The sequence below is a fragment of the Syngnathus scovelli genome, chromosome 8, assembly GCF_024217435.2.
Source record: "Syngnathus scovelli strain Florida chromosome 8, RoL_Ssco_1.2, whole genome shotgun sequence".
NCBI lineage: Eukaryota > Metazoa > Chordata > Actinopteri > Syngnathiformes > Syngnathidae > Syngnathus > Syngnathus scovelli.
This window is the reverse complement of record NC_090854.1, coordinates 1,068,074-1,087,762: the sequence shown is the minus strand read 5'-3', so window position 1 is coordinate 1,087,762 and position 19,689 is coordinate 1,068,074. Positions and strand designations below refer to the sequence as shown.

The 19,689-nt window shown below is 49.1% G+C and overlaps 1 pseudogene; it reads right to left on the bottom strand.

Annotated features, from left to right (window-relative positions):
* Positions 1-10,351: 10,351 nt before the first annotated feature.
* Positions 10,352-18,601, bottom strand: LOC137840499 (janus kinase and microtubule-interacting protein 3-like; annotated as a pseudogene).
* Positions 18,602-19,689: the final 1,088 nt, after the last annotated feature.

The window sequence follows — 19,689 nt, the reverse complement described above, 5'->3', positions numbered from 1 at the left end:
TGGGTTAGGACGAACCCGACCTTGGCTGATTCTGACGCAAACGTGACGGGCTGGAGGCTGAACATTATGCGACAGTTGGTCACAAACGCCCTCACGTACTTGGGATCGCCGTTGAACTTTTCGATGTTGCCGAGGCGGGGCTCCGGGACGTCCGCGAGCCTCCTGGCCTCGGCAGACGGGCGGTGCTGGGGTGCCGTGACAGCCGGGGACGCAGCCACCGACAGTCTCTGGAGGGCTTGGGCCATCTCCTGCTACTGCAGCTGTTGTTGCTGACCAACCTCGATCAGGTTCCGGATGTCGGCGGACAGGCTGCTGATGGCGGTCTCGGCTCGCTCCAGTCGGCTCAATGCCGTCTCGTCGTTCGCTGACTGCATAGCGTTGGCCAGTCTGTACTGTTAAGGATCGGACAGTACAGCCAAGTGCGTGACGACGGACTTTATTGGAAGGGGATGATGGGAACAGCCGGCGCTGGAGCGGCGATCGGGCTGGAGAGGACAAACGGTTCTGCGGGGGTTTCGAATAGTCACGCGAGTCAAGTTTCTCCGGGACTGATGAGCGAAGCAGCATCAAGGGACAGACTGGCACTCGGTTCTGCGCTTGCGGCGCTGATATAGCGCTGTCCATGAACCCGTGGCAGGTGACGGTGATTCCACTGACAGGGGGGGCGTGGTCCCGTCGCAGGTGGCACCAGCACGTGACATACAGAGGTGTTGTTATGTTGATTAAGCAAAGCATGAAGTTATCGGAAAGAATGTTAGAAGCGAGGCTTGGAAATCTACTGGCCAAAATAATGGAGAGTGTGGCAGAGACAAAGATAGGACATGCAGATGGTTGGTGGCACAGAAAGATATGGAAACGATCGCTCTGCATTCGCGGCCCCTAACAGGAGCAGCCGAAAGAAGTGGAAGATAAGAAAGAAAATGCGAACGAGAAATACATAAACAAATAACGAAATACATACGCAAAACAAATAACGAAATACATACATACATACATATATAGTACATACATATGGACAGACAGACATCGAACGATTGCCAATTCGGTCACTCAGCCCTTCAGTCAGTCACTCAATGAATCACTCAATGAATCACTCAACCAACCAACCAATCAATCAATCATTCAACCAATCAATCAATCAATCAATCAATCAATCAATCAATCAATCAATCAATCAATCAATCAATCAATCAATCAATCAATCAATCAATCAATCAATCAATCAACACAGGTGTTAACTAATTTGTAATTGTATTGCAAGCAATTTAAACTCTAATGGAATATGATGATGTCCATATCTGTTTTATCAAATTCTCATCCTATTTTACCTTTGTATAGGGCACAGGTGTCAAACTCAAGGCCTGGGGGCCAGATGCAGCCCGCCACATGATTTTATGCGGCCCGCGAAGACAAATTGTGCTTTTTATTCATGTGTCATTACTTGAATTGCAAATTGTCTTCACTTTTAATAATATTTTATTTTTAAATATTAGACCAGTTTTTGTCTGATTTGAAAGCGAGTTACTTGTCAGTGTGTTTTGTAGCTTTTACTCTATATAATATGAGGTGCTCACACATTTATTTGGGTATGACAGTCATACCGGTCCTCTGAAAGAAGCTATGACTACACTGCGGCCCGTGAATAAATGAGTTTGACCCCTCTGGTACAAGGGATAGCCTTCTCATTGATCAATCACGTATCTTAAATCATGCTTTTCCTCCTTTGAAGCGACTATGTACTTCAAACCCAAACGGCACCATTTTATAGGGAAAAAACTTGTCGAATCTATTTGTTTCCGACGTAATACTTCCGCAATCATCTTAAATTTGTTCAGTTTATCAATCCCTTCCATTGTTTATCCTGCAAATGAATCACGTGAATAATGTGTTATTCAAACTTTAACGTTCATAATCCACCTGTTCCCAATTTGTTTGGAGTCTGTATGTTCTTGTTCTAATTTTTTACATTTAATACTCTCCCACCTATTTGATCCTATCTTGTGAAGGTCTACAGTTTATTATAAGCTATTTTGAAACTCTTCACACTTGTTACCAGGCTTTGGCTCCATCTCATGATGTTGTCTCCCATTCACTTCATTTCTGCCGAGCTGCTTCTTCTCCTCCGTCCAGCATGTTGAAGACTTAAAAAACATCAAATCTGAAAACACTTAAAATCTCACAATTCCCCCCTTTGTTTTTTTTTGTTTTTTTGTTTTTTTTTCTACCTCCCCCTTTTGACACATTCTAAAAAATGTGTCACAATGGTTATAAAGTAAAAATAACAATGTCCATGGTGACATACCCATCGCCAGCTGGACTTCGGTGTACCTCCAGATGCCATCCTAGCCTGGAATCACCAATTCTCAGTCCCTGAAACTCGACTGGCAGCATCTCACATGGCTGTATGAACAAAAGCCACCACCCACCTGTAGCTGTGCATGCAGCTCTCCGTACAATAAACATCCATAATACCAACAAATAAAATTCATAATGATAAAAATAATAATCCACAAACACGGGCGCATGTCAAACACATGAAATAGACAATTGGAGCCTGCTGAGCCTGTCATGAAACCGATCACATTTACAAACTCCTTATGAAAAGTAAGAGGTTAGTTGTTAATGCATGTTCACAGACATGACAAAAAATTCTCCAAGACTGCAGTTGACAACCTGCAAAGTAAAGCAAGTTTAACAAATAAAGCACAATCTGCTCCCTCGGTTGCTGTTAGAGGCTGCAATACAATTAGGTAAAACATCAAAACAAAGCAAGTCATCACAAATTCCGTCACATACATTTCGTCACACTGTCAGGCAAGTCCAGAGTTGTTGTCATACACTGTCTTGGCTCAGAGTCTTGACTGTCAATGCTGGTATAGTCACGTCTGGTCACAATCTTTAAATGGGCCTTCTCCATTGAAGTCTTTTGTTGTCAATGGTGCCCCAGAGTCATCCTAAACCCATATTTAGTCCAAAATGAGCCCTGATCAATCTTGCTTTTTCAAATCTGTAGTATCTCTATATTTTTCAGGTGAGAGGAATGTTATCCTCTGCTGTGATCACATCACCCCAACCTTGAATCATGTTAACCATTCACAATACACAAACCCCATCCCAAGTACAGACTTGACATTCATACAGCATTACAGACAAACTGTCATCCCACAACACACACATAAAACACAATATTAAATTGTAAAAAGAACCCTCCCTACGCAAAATTTTCTCCTCAATTAAAATTTCCCTTTTTTATTTTAAATCAAAAATTAATATCTAATTGTCTAGTCTCCTGTCCTCCTCCTGTTGCGGCATGGTGTTGTTCAGTGCGGCATGGTGTTGTTCAGTGTGGGATGGTGTTGTTCAGTGTGGCATGGTGTTCAGTGCGGCATGGTGTTGTTCAGTGCGGCATGGTGTTGTTCAGTGCGGCATGGTGTTGTTCAGTGCGGCATGGTGTTGTTCAGTGAGGTATCGTGTTGTTCAGTGCGGTATCGTGTTGTTCAGTGCAGTATCGTTGTGTTGTTCGTATTGTGTTGTTCGTATTGTGTTGTGTTGTTCGTATTGTGTTGTGTTGTTCGTATTGTGTTGTTCGTATTGTGTTGTTCGTATTGTGTTGAGTTGTTCGTATTGTGTTGTGTTGTTCGTATTGTGTTGCCTTTAACACTTAGCCTCTAACACTTAGCCTCTAACACTTAGCCTCTAACACTTAGCCTCTAGCACCTAGAAGGTAAATAAATAGGAAGGAAGGACTCACCGGTGACGTCTTCGCCCACGTCCAAGCGCTGTACTTTGTATTTTCATCCTTCTGACAGTGGAAAACACATAGCCGACAAACACCGTGGAACCTAAACGAATGAAAGAAAACTATCATTTGGCCACAACCAACATTCACAGATACAACACAATGTGACGTGCGGGGTTGAGGTTAAAGGTTGAGTGAAGGGCCCTCGTTTTAAACTACTTTTTGAAAAGGAGTGGGAACAAGTAAGACATATTTAATTTATTTAATGGGAAGTAGTAAGACTTATTAAATTTATTTAATCTACTTTTCTTCCCAGGCAAAATTTGATGTGCTGCAATTCCATCCATCCATCCATCCATCTTCTTCCGCTTATCCGGGGTCGGGTCGCGGGGGCAACAGCTTCAGGAGGGACTCCCAGACTTCCCTCTCCCCAGCCACTTCATCCAGCTCATCCCGGGGGATCCCAAGGCGTTCCCAGGCCAGCTGAGAGACATAGTCTCTCCAGCGCGTCCTGGGTCGTCCCCGGGGTCTCCTACCGGTGGGACATGCCCGGAACACCTCCCCAGGGAGGCGTCCAGGAGGCATCCTGATAAGATGCCCGAGCCACCTCATCTGGCTCCTCTCAACGTGGAGGAGTAGCGACTCTACTCCGAGTCTCTCCCGGATGACCGAGCTTCTCACCCTATCTCTAAGGGAGAGCCCGGACATCCTGCGGAGAAAACTCATTTCGGCCGCTTGTATCCGAGATCTCGTTCTTTCGGTCACGACCCATAGCTCGTGACCATAGGTGAGGGTAGGAGCGTAAATCGACCGGTAAATTGAGAGCTTTGCCTTTTGGCTCAGGTCTCTCTTCACCACAACGGACCGGTACAGGGTCCGCATTACTGCCGACGCTGCACCGATCCGCCTGTCGATCTCACGCTCCATCCTCCCCTCACTCGTGAACAAGACTCCAAGATACTTGAACTCCTCCACTTGGGGCAGGATCTCATCCCCGATCCGGAGAGGGCATTCCACCCTTTTCCGATCGAGGACCATGGACTCGGATTTGGAGGTGCTGACCCTCATCCCGACCGCTTCGCACTCGGCTGCGAACCGTTCCAGCGAGAGCTGGAGATCACGGCCTGAAGAAGCCAACAGCACCACGTCATCTGCAAAAAGCAGAGACGCGATGCTGAGGTCCCCAAACCGGACCCCCTCAACGCCTCGGCTGCGCCTAAAAATTCTGTCCATAAAAATTATGAACAGAATCGGTGACAAAGGGCAGCCTTGGCGGAGTCCAACCCTCACTGGGAACAAATCCGACTTACTGCCGGAAATGCGGACCAGACTCTGGCATCGGTGATACAGGGACCGAACCGCCCTTATCAGTTGGCTCGGCACCCCGTACTCCCGAAGCACCCTCCACAGAACCTCTCGAGGGACACGGTCGAACGCCTTCTCCAAGTCCACAAAACACATGTGGACTGGTTTGGCAAACTCCCATGCACCCTCGAGGATCCTGCCGAGGGTGTAGAGCTGGTCCACTGTTCCACGGCCAGGACGAAAGCCACACTGCTCCTCCTGAATCCGAGGTTCGACCTCCCGACGGACCCTCCTCTCCAGCACCCCTGAATAGACCTTACCAGGGAGGCTGAGGAGTGTGATTCCCCTGTAATTGGAACACACCCTCCGGTCCCCCTTCTTAAAGAGGGGAACCACCACCCCAGTCTGCCAATCCAGAGGCACTGTCCCCGATGTCCACGCAACGTTGTAGAGGCGTGTCAGCCATGACAGCCCCACAACATCCAGAGCCTTTAAGAACTCTGGGCGGATCTCATCCACCCCCGGGGCCTTGCCACCGAGGAGTTTTTTAACTACCTCAGTGACTTCGACCCCAGAGATTGGAGAATCCGCCTCAGAGTCTCTAGGCCCTGCTTCCTCAATGGAAGGCGTGTAGGTGGAATTGAGGAGGTCTTCGAAGTATTCTCCCCACCGACTCACGACGTCCCGAGTCGAGGTCAGCAGCACGCCATCCCCACTGTAAACAGTGTTGACGTTGCACTGCTTCCCCCTCCTGAGACGCCGGATGGTGGACCAGAATTTCCTCGAAGCCGTCCGAAAGTCATTCTCCATGGCCTCACCGAACTCCTCCCACGCCCGGGTTTTTGCCTCAGCAACCGCCAAAGCCGCGTTCCGCTTGGCCATCCGGTACCTGTCAGCTGCCTCCGGAGTCCCGCAGGCCAAAACGGCCCGATAGGACTCCTTCTTCAGCTTGACGGCATCCCTTACCGCCGGTGTCCACCAGCGGGTTCGGGGGTTGCCGCCACGACAGGCACCAACGACCTTACGGCCACAGCTCCGGTCGGCCGCCTCAACAATGGAGGCGCGGAACATGGTCCACTCAGACTCAATGTCCCCCGCCTCCCCCGGGACGTGGGAAAAGCTCTGCCGGAGGTGGGAGTTGAAGCTCTTCCTGACAGGAGATTCTGCCAGACGTTCCCAGCAGACCCTCACAGAGCGTTTGGGTCTGCCAGGTCGGACCGGCATCTTCCCCCACCATCGGAGCCAACCCACCACCAGGTGGTGATCAGTTGACAGCTCCGCCCCTCTCTTCACCCGAGTGTCCAAAACATGCGGCCGCAAATCCGATGACACGACTACAAAGTCGATCATCGAACTGCGGCCTAGGGTGTCCTGGTGCCAAGTGCACACATGGACACCCTTATGTTTGAACATGGTGTTCATTATTGAAAATCCGTGTCGAGCACAGAAGTCCAACAATAGAACACCGCTCGGGTTCAGATCAGGGGGGCCGTTCCTCCCAATCACGCCCTTCCAGGTCTCACTGTCATTGCCCACGTGAGCATTGAAGTCACCCAGTAGAACGATAGAGTCCCCAGAAGGAGCGCTCTCCAGCACTTCCTCCAGGGACCCCAAGAAGGGTGGGTACTCTGAGCTGCTGTTTGGTGCATAGACACAAACAACAGTCAGGACCCGTCCCCCCACCCGAAGGCGGAGGGAGGCTACCCTCTCGTTCACCGGGGTGAACCCCAATGTGCAGGCGCCCAGCCGGGGGGCAATAAGTATACCCACACCTGCTCGACGCCTCTCACCGTGGGCAACTCCAGAGTGGAAGAGAGTCCAGCCCCTCTCGAGAGGGCTTGTACCGGAACCCAAACTGTGTGTGGAGGCTAGTCCGACTATATCTAGTCGGAATCTTTCTGCCTCGCACACCAGCTCGGGCTCCTTTCCAGCCAGAGAGGTGACATTCCATGTCCCAAGAGCCAGCTTCTGCAGCCGGGGATCAGACCGCCAAGGTCCCCGCCTTTGGCTGCCGCCCAGCTCACATTGCACCCGACCCCTTCGGCCCCTCCCACAGGTGGTGAGCCCATGGGAAGGGGGACCCACGTTTCCATTTCGGGCTATGCCCGGCCGGGCCCCATGGGCAAAGGCCCGGCCACCAGACGCTCGCCTTCGAGCCCCGCCTCCAGGTGCTGCAATTCCAAATTTCCAAAGTGAATGAAGGAATGAAATCCTTTAAATTATGATTTTGTATAAATACTAGGCATAAACACAAAATCTACGGCACAAAATGGGCAGACTTTACTTGTTTGAAAAGGACTGGTTACAAGACATACTTTTTTAATTTATTTAATGGGAAGAAGACTTATTTAGTTTAATTGATCTATTTTTGTTCCCTGGCAAAATTCGATTTGCTGCAATTCCAAATTTCCAAAGTGAATGAAGGAAAGAAGTCGTTTAAATTATGATTTTGTATAAATACTAGGCATAGACACAAAATCTACGGCACAAAATGGGCAGACTTTACTTGTTTGAAGAGGACTGGTTACAAGACAAACTTTTCTGATTTATTTATTTTATTTAGTTTATTTCATCTATTTTTGTTCCCTGGCAAAATTGGATTTGCCAAATCTTGACTTGAGACCTGATAGGAAGTATTAAACGCTTAGTCAAATCAATACAAATTGGTAATAAGAGCGAGTAATGTTGGTTGAACCGATGAATGAAGGTTGAAAGCAATTTAAATTATGACTTTGTATAAATACTAGATATTAACAGAACATCTACTGCGCAAAATGGGCAGAGTTTACTTGTTTGAGAAGGAGTGGCTTATTCAAAACTAAGATTTATTTAATCTGTTTGTTCCCAAGCAAAATTGGATGTGATGCAATTCCAAATTTCACCACATGATGGTGCCCAATTTTGACTTCATAGGACATATTAAACACTTAGCTTGTTACTATGTTCAAGGTAATCGGATTTGTTTATTATTCTAATGGCCTTTTCAAAACTATTCTGGATTACTACTTTGGATCTATTCTACATTACTTGGCAACAACATACTCTGTAACAGATTAGGCAGTATAATCACATATGTTAACTTGAGAGTGCCCACACTCAATCTACTTATCGTGATGTGTTAAATCAATTACTGTTAGACATTATTTGTCTGATAATCTACCAAATCTTTGAATTAAAGAATTTGTGATTTAATTAATAGCTTGTTATTATGTTCAGGGTAATCAGACTTGTATATAATTCTAATGGCCTTCTTTTGAAAACTATTATGAATTACAACTTTGGATCTTATATTACTTTGCAACAATATACTCGGTGACGGATTAGGCAGTATAATCACATATGTTAACTTCAGTGCCCACACTGTATTTATTTATGGTTATTTGTTAAATCAAGTACTGTTAGACATGAAATAGGAAGTGTTTAACATAAATGTTATGGCTACTCACCATTGTAGCTCGCTCCTGGTCAATGATACTTGTAGCTCGCTCCTGGTCAATGATACGAGCCTCTTCTTGCAGTGGAAAACTTACAGCCAACAAACACCGTGGAACCTAAAGGAAGGAAATTAAACATTATTTAGCCTCAACCAACATTCACAGATGTAACGCAACGCAAACTACACAAACGTAAATCTTTTTAAACCTAATGAGTTGTACTTACCGTGTACGCTCTAGACGGTCCACTTGCAAGCAGAAAATAAAGATATTTCTGTTGATAGTCGTCGTGTTTGTATCCGTTGTCTCGCTCAAGGCCATTGCGCCCACAGATTTGAATTTTGGCGACAGTTCAGCCTATTGACGTCATTTCCGCGGTGTAATACCCGCATATCTGAAACGGCAAAGTTAAGAGTAGAGTTAAATAAAGTTTTTAATCAACGCAATCATTTACAACCGTTGACCAGTCGAAATAATCGTCGAAATTCGACGTTCCCCCCAAACGCCACACTCACTCGCTTTTCAGGGCAACAAAAGTACTTATTTTTAAAAACGATGAGTCGTACTTACCGTGTACGCTCTGGACGGTCCAGTTGCAAGCAGAAAATAAAAATATTTCTCTCGTTAGTCGTATGTTACCATCCGCTGTGTCTTTGTCAACATCGCCATTTTCCTACTTCCTGTTGCGAGCCACGCCCACGGATTTAAATTCTGGCGGAAGAGCCCGCCCATTGGCGTCGTTTTCGCGTATAGCAAATCCGATTGGTTGGGAAGGGGGCGCGGTTATGCAGCCAAGGGGTCCTGTGATCGGTGGGATGTAAAGTAGGCGTCGACGTCACGTCCGCGTCACGTGACCACGACGTGGCAGGCGTCATATAGTAACCGCTGTTTTGTTTAGTAGACTTACAGTTGTTATGCATTGACATAATGGCGCACACTCCAAATGGATTTGAATAAATTAAATAATTCTTCTGCCCACTCCCTTTTAAACAAGTTAACTCTCCCCGCGGATTTGAATTCCGGCGGAAGTTTCGCCCATCGACGTCACGTCTGTCACGTGACCACAACGTGGCAGATGTCATATAGCAACCGCTGTTTTGTTTAGTAGATTTACAGTTGTTATGCATTGGCATAATGGTGTGCACTCAAAATAGATTTAAATAAATTAAATATTTCTTCTGCCCACTCCCTTTTAAACAAGTTAACTCTGCCTACGGATTCTAATTTCGGAGGAAGGTCCGTCCATTGATGTCTTGTCTGCGTCACTTGACCACGACGTAGCGACGTCATATAGTAACCGCTGTTTTGATCAGTAGACTTAGTTATTATGCGTTGACATAATGGCACACTGGTTAGCATGTCCACCTCTTAAGCATGATGTTGCGGGTTCGACGCCTGATCAATGGAGTGAGCTGAAGTGCATGGCGCTGAAGATTTGAATCTTTGAAATGCGCTGAGGTCTGACATATCAGGCAGAATGGTTTGCCATCACGTTCAACAAAAAATAGAAACTTTCCCACTCTGATAAAAACGTCCTGTGTTCATCTACATATTTCCGTTTTGCTGTGCATCTTTTCCCTGCCATTTCGAGAGCCCAATTGACACTAATAGTTTACTGGAATGTGTTTGCCCATCCTACTTTGTGGAATTTCACCACATGCGCTTTAGACCAAAATACCAAATTGAACTCAAGTGAAGCCAACACGCACAACCGCCCCCCCCCCCCCCACACACACACACATGAATCCAAGCAAAGAGCCGCATGCGGTTCAGGAATTGCGGCTTGGCCAAACCTGTACTATACAACTTTATTTGTATAAAATTTTCACAACAGCTGTCACACAAACAAAGCGGGAAAAAACGAAGACGTGCGTGTTCCGCCCACGCTGGATTTATTTGCACCTTTGAAAAGACACCGTATTGCCGCAGATGTGGCAAAGAGTACTTTTGGGCATCTGAGACGGAAGGATGTCCAAAGCATCACGTCACCTGCTCTGGTCGGCATGATGGTGGGACGTTGAGGTCAACCGCTTTGGGGTTGGCTGAATCTTTGGTCGCAGGATGCCACACACTTGAAGACAGAAGCAGAAAAGCAGAGCTAAATGCAAAATGTACTCACCGGTGACTCCAATTTTTCCCCCCCTGAAGAAATGGATGGACGGGTGGCCCCGGCTGGCCGGTGGGACTCTTGTTATTCTGACCCTTTTTAGTGCGCGTTTGGGGAAACAACCGTTTTTTGTGGCGCTCTCTTCTGGTTCAAGAGTGCCCTGCATGCGAATTTGCCTTTCCTGCCTTCTGATTGGATGAGCGCCGGTGTGACGCGGTGCCTCTGTCACCGTGGCGGGGGGTATACGTCGGCATCGGAGCGTCTGCCAACGTCTGAGACCGGCTGGCAGTGTATCGGAGGTGTCGAGTGCGGTGCCGCTGGAGCTCACTCACCAGCTGGTGTTAGGGCCACAGAATGAAGGCCAAGGAGAAGAATAGAAAGAGAAACAGAAACTTCTCCTCCAATTGTTTGATTTGTCTCTTCTGAGCTTCGATGAATTCTTTCAGCTCTTTGTTCCTCTAGGACGGACAAATGGAAAGTGGCCTTCAAAAGCCAGTAAGCGTGCAAGTAAGTGCCGGGCTGGCTTTGGGCCCTTACCTGTTGCGCGCTGTGCAGCAGATCCATTCTCTCTTGGAGGATGCAAGCGTCGCGCTCCATCAACTCGCACATCAGGGCTCGCTTCCATTGGTCCACGGCGCTCCTAAGCTCTTCTCTCTGATCCGCCGTCAGCACGTCATTCACGCCAGCGTGGCTGGCTTTTTCGCCGTCCGTGGCGGGGCAGTCCCGCTGCGGTAGCGCCTCGTACAACATGGCCTCCAGCTCCAGGATCCTCTGGGCCGCAATCCTCGTCCATCAGTGGTCCGGCGGGAGATTTGAGGGCGGCTTACCTTATGAGCCTGGTCCATGGAACGCTTCCTGAAGTCCAACTCTTCATCCAGGTAGCCCTTCTGCTTACAGAACATATCCTAGCACAGCTCAAAGTCAGAATTGTTGGGGCACATTGCCGGAGTTCCCCTTGGCTGATGTCGCGTGTCTGTCTACCTTCTTACTTTCAATGTCCAACATCTACTGTTGAAGTGCTGACTTGGTCACTTTGATGTATTCTAACCACTGAGGAAAGGCTGCTGTCACATAAGCAGAATGCGAGAGCGTGCGTGGACGTGCGCGTTACCTTCTCGGCTAGGGTGAGAAGGGTCCTGGCGTGAATCACGACCACCTGCTCCTCGTTGGTGAGATTCTGCAAGAGCCCAAAGGCACAGCGTCAACAAGCTTCTTTCAGCGCAAAGCCTTCCAAAAGTCACATTTGAGCCGCCGAGTCTCGTGGAGTGCGAACATAAGGAGTTCGACATACACTTACGGCGTTATCGCCCAGGATGTCCAGCTTCTTCATCAGATCACTGATGACGATGTCCGGGGGAAAGGCGCAAGGAGAAATGTAAGGTGTTCTGTGACCTCGGGTTAAGGTTAGGGTTGCGAGGGACGTGTTACGTACGCTCACGCCCTCGGCCTCGCAGTAGATCTGCAAAGGGCTGAGGCCGTCTGGGAAACGGATTTACAGAAACTTCAAGACGGGGGAGCGCCACTCCCTCTCCTGAAAGGCAGAGGCATGCATCCGTCCGTCCGTCTGTCACATCTCTGGCCTCAACACGCTTGTGCGAGTCTTCCCACCTCCAGCTCCAGGATGCGGAACTCAAGCAGTTCGTTTTGGTCTCGGATATCCTGGATGTGCTCTTTCAGACGCGCTTCTTCCGCCTCCATCCGCCTGACCTGAAAAGACAGTCAGACCTCATCTGCGGGGCTTCCCGACGGGTGTGACGCCAAGCGACTCCGCCCAGCGCCTTTCTTTCCGTCACCTTTTCGGCCAACTGCTGATTGCTCTGACGCAGCAGCTGCTTCTCCTCCACCCACTTGACATTCTAGAAGAGACAAACGCGTGGACAGCTTTGGAATGTTGTGTCATTTTCATCCACAAATTCTTTGGTTGACTGGAAAATGACATTTGCTTTTCTCCGCATTTTCCCAGCCACGTTCAGGGGGGGGGGGGGTTGGTCCAGTAATGCCAGACGAATGAGTGACTGAAGAATGTAGCTATTTTGTCTGAGAAAAAGGTGTGCTCATTGATGAGCTTACCTGTCCTTGTTGCTTCAGCGCTGACTCCAGATCTGCTACTCTGCTTTGATAGTGACCCATTTCTACCATCAGCTTTTCTCTGGTCTGAAAGGAGGAGGAGGAGGGAGGCTCCTCCTCCTCCTTTCAGACCAGAGAACACCCGAGGCTGGGTGAGAACGGGGAGGCTGCGACCCGGCCGGGGGTTGCGGGAAGGGGCGCCACCTTGATCTCCTTCTCGGCGTCGTAGTCCCCTCCGCTGGTCTGGGCGAGCAGAGCGTAGGCTCGTTGCAGCGCTTGATATTCTTGCGTCAGCTGGCGGTAGCGAAGCTCCGCCTCCTCATGCACACACCAATGCAACACAGCACTAGTACCAGAATCAGTCAGACCGGCGACAAAGCACCCGCGACGCAAAGACGAGTCCGATTCCAGGCTGAAGAGGAATGTTTGGCGCCAATACGCTGGCAGAAATGGTGGGCTACCTCTTCGGGTTCCGTGTCGGGGGTTCTGTCGGTGTGAAAAGACAAGGACGATCCGTCCGAGTCCACCAACACGTCTTCGTCGTAGCCGTAAAATGTTTCGATGACCTGCGGGCGCGGAAGCAAACATCTCTCTGAACAAACTGAAGCGACACCTCACGATGAATCGACGAAAGGAACGATAGCGAGAAAAAGGCCATTTCATCTTGCGCAACACCAAGCAGCCGCAAACAAACAGACTCACCTTGCAGGACCTCACGCTTTGTTCCTCCTCAGAGATTCTCGACGTCGGTATCGTAGCAGCAAATCTCTCTCCTGTTGACACAAATAATCCGCCTTTGAGATTCTTTGGATGCAAAGGGAACGAACGGCTCCGGCGCAGAAACAAACGCGACTCACAATGACATTTCTGACATGAGCTCCTGTCTCCAGAGCCTGAAAAACACGTCACCGGCGATGATTGGAGGGACGCTCGTCTTTTCCAAAAGTGACAACTACAGGGTGTGTCAGGGTTTTCCAGATTATCTTTATCGTATGATTATGTTGCTTTGACTTTGACTGCAACCTGTAATAAATAATATTATTTATCCCTTATTTATCCCTATCGCTTATCCCTTCCTACACAAAGTCGTAAAACATCCCTTGCTATGTTTTGACTAGAGGTCAAGGGCTTTCTCTATTCAATCCACTCTTACACCCACCCTGTTTCTCTTAATAAAAATGCTCGTGCAGGAGCCGAGAGTCAGACTTCATTCGTACAACGGATGGACTCTCCACCTGCAGGTGTCCAAAAGAACTTACTTGTCTCCCGTGTGGTTCTTGCAAAATAAGTTGGAGCGAGCGCAACTCTAACAGGGTGCATTTTGCCACTAGCTGCCTACGGACAATGACGTCGCGCTCGCGGGTCATGGTTGACAGGCTGAGCAGCCGGGCGAGTCCGTCGTTTTCAGCGCACAGCGAGTGGCAAAGGTGCTGACAAAACGGGAGCTTTGAGCTGCTGAAAACGGCAAAACAAGTCTAAAGCGTGTTCAAACGCGTGCGCACAATGCTCCTGCTTGAAAGGTCGGAATTTAAGGGGCCAATCTTTTGGATGGCGGCCGCCGGCCAAGCTTTGGACGGAAAAGGTTTCCTGGCGACAGCGAGCGAGCGCGGCGCTGCCGTACGTGCACCGAGTCACCTGCCTGAAGACCTTGGACAAGTCGTCGATGATGTGCCGCTGCTCCACAACTTGAAGGAACTCCATTTCACCGTCCTGCTGGCCGCAACCGCGCTCCAGGTCATTGAGCGAACTAGGCCTTCTCTGTGGAACACAAATGCAGTGGACTCTGTTGGCACGCCGCCTTTGTCCGCGTCGACTTACCAAGCTTGCCATCTCCTCGTTCTCCTGGGTGACAAAGCGCACTTTGTTTTCAAGGCGACACAGCACCAGTGAGAGTTCTTCATTCTTCCTGCTCAGGCGTTTGTTTTTGTACAGGAGTGGCAGAAACTGGCTTTCTGTTTCTCTCAGTCGCTTAAGCTGCAAGCATGAAGTGCGGGATGCGAAAGACGCACAACACGCGGGCCAGAACGTATCCATTCCTTTTGCATCGGTTTGAACGGAATCGTGGCTTTGGCTCCCAATAAAAGACATCTACCAGGCAACCGACTCGCCGCGCCGCTCAACTAATAAGCAAGCGCAATGGGTGCCTCGCTGGATGGCGCGCATCAAACGTAGCGCAAACCTTCAAGCGTGCCGTCAATAAATTACCAGTTCATTGCGCTCTTCAGAAAGCAGGGCGTTTCGATCCTCCAGTTTCCTGATGACTGCGCTGAGCTCAGCGATTTTCAGATGAAACCTTCGCGTGTCCCGATCCTCCTGAGACTGAAAACGCCCCGCAACACACACACACAACCACTCGTTCAAAGTTCAAAACTGTTTTTGTGCTACCTTCCTCCAGCAACGAACTAAGTCATGCGTACTGCAAGTGTGTGATGAGGTGGCTTACGCTATGAAGAGGATTGCTAGTAGCGCCGTTGACCCCACTTCCAGGGTAGTTTAGGCCCGCCCTTTGGGAATCCCTCAGGGCAGCGATCTGCTGCTCGGCAGCCTGAGTCTGCAGCTGAAGGCGGTGGACGTGGCCGGCCCCAGGGATTTATCCAAAACACTAACCGCTCTGTCTTTCAGCTTGATCTCATCCATCTGGATGTACAAACGGGGAGCGCTCAGGCAGGCGAGCAAACTCATTTGCCAGAATTGTGACAAAAACAAAGAGAGCAACCGGCCAATTTTTATCTTGAATCGACTAGAACACCATTGCTGTGACAAAAGCGAAGCGAGCAACCGGACGTTTTCTTCTTGTGAAATAGAATAGAATAGAATGCCTTAGGTGTCATTGCACTGCAGGTATACAACGAAATTGGGAACATAGCCACGCACCGCGCATCTGATCAGTCCTACCAGTCGGCGGATCTCCCTCTCGCAGTCTCTCTTAGTTCGGCTCAGCTCCTCCCGATGCTGGTGATGAGCCGATCGGAGCTCGGCCGCTCGGGACTGCCAGGCCTGCTGGGCCGCTGCCAGGGCTTCTTCCGCGCTCCTGGTGGAGGCGACACCGCTCGGTCTCCCGACACCGCCGCGTCTCCTCCACTTCCGCCAGCAAAGCGCCCCCGCTCCTCACCTGAGCAGACATTGCGCCACATCGGGCCGTTGAGACCGCAACGGAGCGCCGCGCCACTTACTGGGGACAAGCTACACAATACGGTAGCGGCCGCATCGGAGCCCGACGTGGCGTGCGGATAGTCAGACACGGATTGAGCGGATCACCTTGTCCATGGAGCCGTCCCTCAGGCTGAGGACCAAGGCATTCAGTCGCTGGATCTCTCCATCTTTGATTTTGATCACTCTCATCAGCTCCATTTCATGCTGCCGCAGTAATGTCTCCCTGGTAACGGCTAACTCTTTCTGCTTCTCCTCATGGAGTGTGCTTTTGAGTTCCGTCATGGCGGCGGTGGCACGGTGGTGCTCCGCCCGCAGGTCCTGACTTCTCTCTCTCTCCAGACAGCTGACCTGACATGACTTAGACAAACTTTATTGTCATCTTGTCTGCACATGGTGCATACAAAACGAAATTTCGTTGCACACGGCTTACAACAAAGTAGTGATATTGCAGTTGAATAGAAGTAACATATCCTATGAAAATATATATATACATATACTGTATATATATATATATTACAAATAAGTATAAAGTGCAGCAGTGCTAATTATGCAATAGTGCAAGTAGGCAAAACAGTATTCAAGAGTGTGCAGAGGAATGCTAAACCATGTATTAAACTTCTATTTAAAGGGTTTACACAAGTTCAGTAAAGTTGGTAGTGCGAGATAGTGCAAGATAGAGGTCCGTAGTGTCATAAAGTACAGTTCTGTGAATGTGTGATGCAGAGTTCAGTTTAGAGCTCAACAGTTCTAATGTTCAACAGTCTGATGACAGCAGGGAAAAAGCTGTTGCAGAACCTGGTGGACCTGCAGCGGATTGTGCGAAACCTCTTCCCAGAGGGCAGCAGGGAGAACAGTCCATGGTGGGGGTGTGATGGGTCATTGATGATGTTACGGGCACGGGACATGCAGCGCTGAGATGAAATGTCCTGAATGGAGGGAAGAGGAGCCCCTATGATCCTCTCTGCTGTCCTCACCACTCTCCTCACGTTCTTCCAATCGGAGGCGGTGCAGCCTCCACACCACACAGAGAGTCAGCTTGTCAGAATGCTCTCTATGGTGCTCCTGTAGAACGTCCTCATGATGGGTGGGGGCAGGTGGGCTCTCCTCATCCTCCGCAGGAAGTACAAGCGCTTCTGTGCCCTCTTGATCAGTGCCGTAGTGTTCATAGTCCAGGTGAGGTCTTCTGTGATGTGGACCCCCAGGAATTTGGTGCTGCTGACCACCTCCACAGCTGAGCTGTTGATGATCAGTGGAGCGTGGTGAGGCTGGTTTTTCCTGAAGTCGACGGTGATCTCCTTCATCTTCTCCACATTCAGGATCAGGCTGTTGTCTCTGCACCAGCCCACCAGCTGCTCCACCTCCTCTCTGTAGTCCAGGTCGTTGTTGTCTCTGATGAGCCCCACCGCCGTTGTGTCGTCTGCGAACTTCACGATGTGATTGGTGGTGAACCTGGGGACGCAGTCGTGTGTCATCAGGGTGAACAGCAGGGGGCTCAGGACGCAGCCCTGAGGGGAGCCTGTGCTGAGGGTGATGACATCAGAGGTGTTCTGTCCGACCCGGACTGACTGAGGTCTGTTGGTGAGGAAGTCTAGCAGCCAGTTGCGAAGGGGGGTGTTGAAGCCCAGGTGTTCCAATTTTCCTACTAGATGCTGTGGGATGATGGTGTTAAACGCAGAGCTGAAGTCCAGGAACAGCATCCGAACATGGGTGTTCTTCTCCTCCAGGTGAGCCAGGCTCAGGTGAAGAACGGAGGAGATGGCGTCCTGAGTGGAGCGGTTTTGCCGGTCGGCAAACTGGAACGGGTCAAATAATGGGGGGAGTCTGGAAACGATGTGATCTTTAAGCAGCCTTTCGAAGCACTTCATCATGACCGGAGTCAGTGCAACAGGCCGGTAATCATTAAATGAGGTGATTTGAGGTTTCTTCGGCACCGGAATGATGGAGGCAGTCTTAAAGCACGCTGGCACTGTGGCTTGGCCCAGCGAGGTGTTAAAAATGTCTGTGATGACCCCAGCCAGCTGACTTGCACATTCCCTGAACACATGCCCAGGAATGTTGTCGGGGCCAGGGGCCTTACGGGGGTTGACTCTCCTCAGGGTCTTCAACACATCGGCGGAGTCAAGGCAGAGTACCTCCTCTTCCTGATGGGGGACAGTTTTAACTGCTGGAGTGCCGTTTAGTGCCTCGAACCTCCCAAAGAAGTTATTTAGACCATTTAGAAAGTCAGCATCAACTTCACCCACCGGGGGGGGAGGGTGAGTTGTAGTCTGTAATCGCCCGTATGCCTTGCCACATACTCCTGGTGTTGTTGGCGTCGTGGAAACGATCCTGAATTTTTCGACTGTGGTCTCGCTTCGCTACCCTGATGGCACGGTTCAAGTTGGCTCTCGCTGTCCTCAGTGTCTCCTTGTCGCCAGACTTGAAGGCAGAGTTCCGTGCTCGTAGCGTTTGACGTACCTCCTCAGTCATCCAGGGTCGTTGGTTGCCCCGGGTGATGATATTCTTAGTGGTGCTGACGTCCTCGGTGCATTTGTTGACGTAGGCTGACACAGTCATGGCACACGCATGTCAAATCTACATCGGGAAAACTGGGAGGGAGGGAGCTTGGGAGGCAGGCAGGCAGGGAGGCAGGCAGGGAGGCAGGCAGTGTCTCTCTGTTGAGGTTTTCACCTTGTTCTTCTCCTGCTGAAGTTCTGACTGGACATCCATCAGTTTGGCTCTCAGCTCGTCATTGGCGGCTTGAAGGGCGTCCGTTCGCTTTGCCTTGGCCCGCCCTGCCGGAGCTCGTTTGGACATCTCTTACTCGAGTCTCACTCGGTCGTCGGTCAGAGATCACAACAATTGTACCTGGAGAGCACAAACGCAGCGCTGTTTTCCACTGGCTTCGGACTCAACTTCAATCGGTACCGTAACTTACAACATCATAAACATAGATCTAGCTTGACTTATTCATTGAATAAATGCATTTAGTTCTTCAAAACTGCATCACGCAACATAGCGTGACCGAGACGGCCGTTATCCACCTGCGTGAAGTTATTTGGTGAAATGAATGAGATGTTTATGACACCATCGTTCTGTCTCTATGTAGATGAAGGGAAATAATCGATTGCTGAAGGTCCAAAGGTGTTGTGATAAACAAATAAACATTTTAGTGATTAGTGACATATTTGTGATAAACATATTAGGCAGGATAATCACATATGTTAACTTGACTGCCCACACTGTATTTATTTATGGTTATTTGTTAAATCGAGTACTGTTAGACGTGAAATAGGAAGTGTTTCACATAAATGGACGACGAAAGGGGTGCTCACCATTGTAGCTCCTGCTGGTCAATGATACGAGCCTCTTCTTGCAGTGGAAAACATACAGCCAACAAACACCGTGGAACCTAAAGGAATGAAATTAAACATTAACATTTAGCCTAAACCAACATTCACAAACGTAAATCTTTTTAAACACAATGAGTTGTACTTACCGTGTACGCTCTAGACGGTCCACTTGCAAGTAGAAAATAAAGATATTTCTGTTGATAATCGTCATGTTTGTATCCGTTGTCTCGCTCAAGGCCATTGCACCCACAGATTTGAATTTTTGCGAGAGTTCAGCCTATTGACGTCATTTCCGCGGTGTAATACCCGCATATCTGAAACGGCAAAGTTAAGAGTAGAGTTAAATAAAGTTTTTAATCAACGCAATAATTTACAACCGTTGACCAGTCGAAATAATCGTCAAAATTTGGCGTCTGTGGCTGGAAGCAGACGCCGAGTTCGACGTTCCTCCCAAACGCCACACTCCCTCGCTTTTCAGGGCTACACAAAAAAAAACATATTTTCCAAAACAATGTGTTGTTATTACCTTGTCCGCTCTAGACGGTCAAGTTG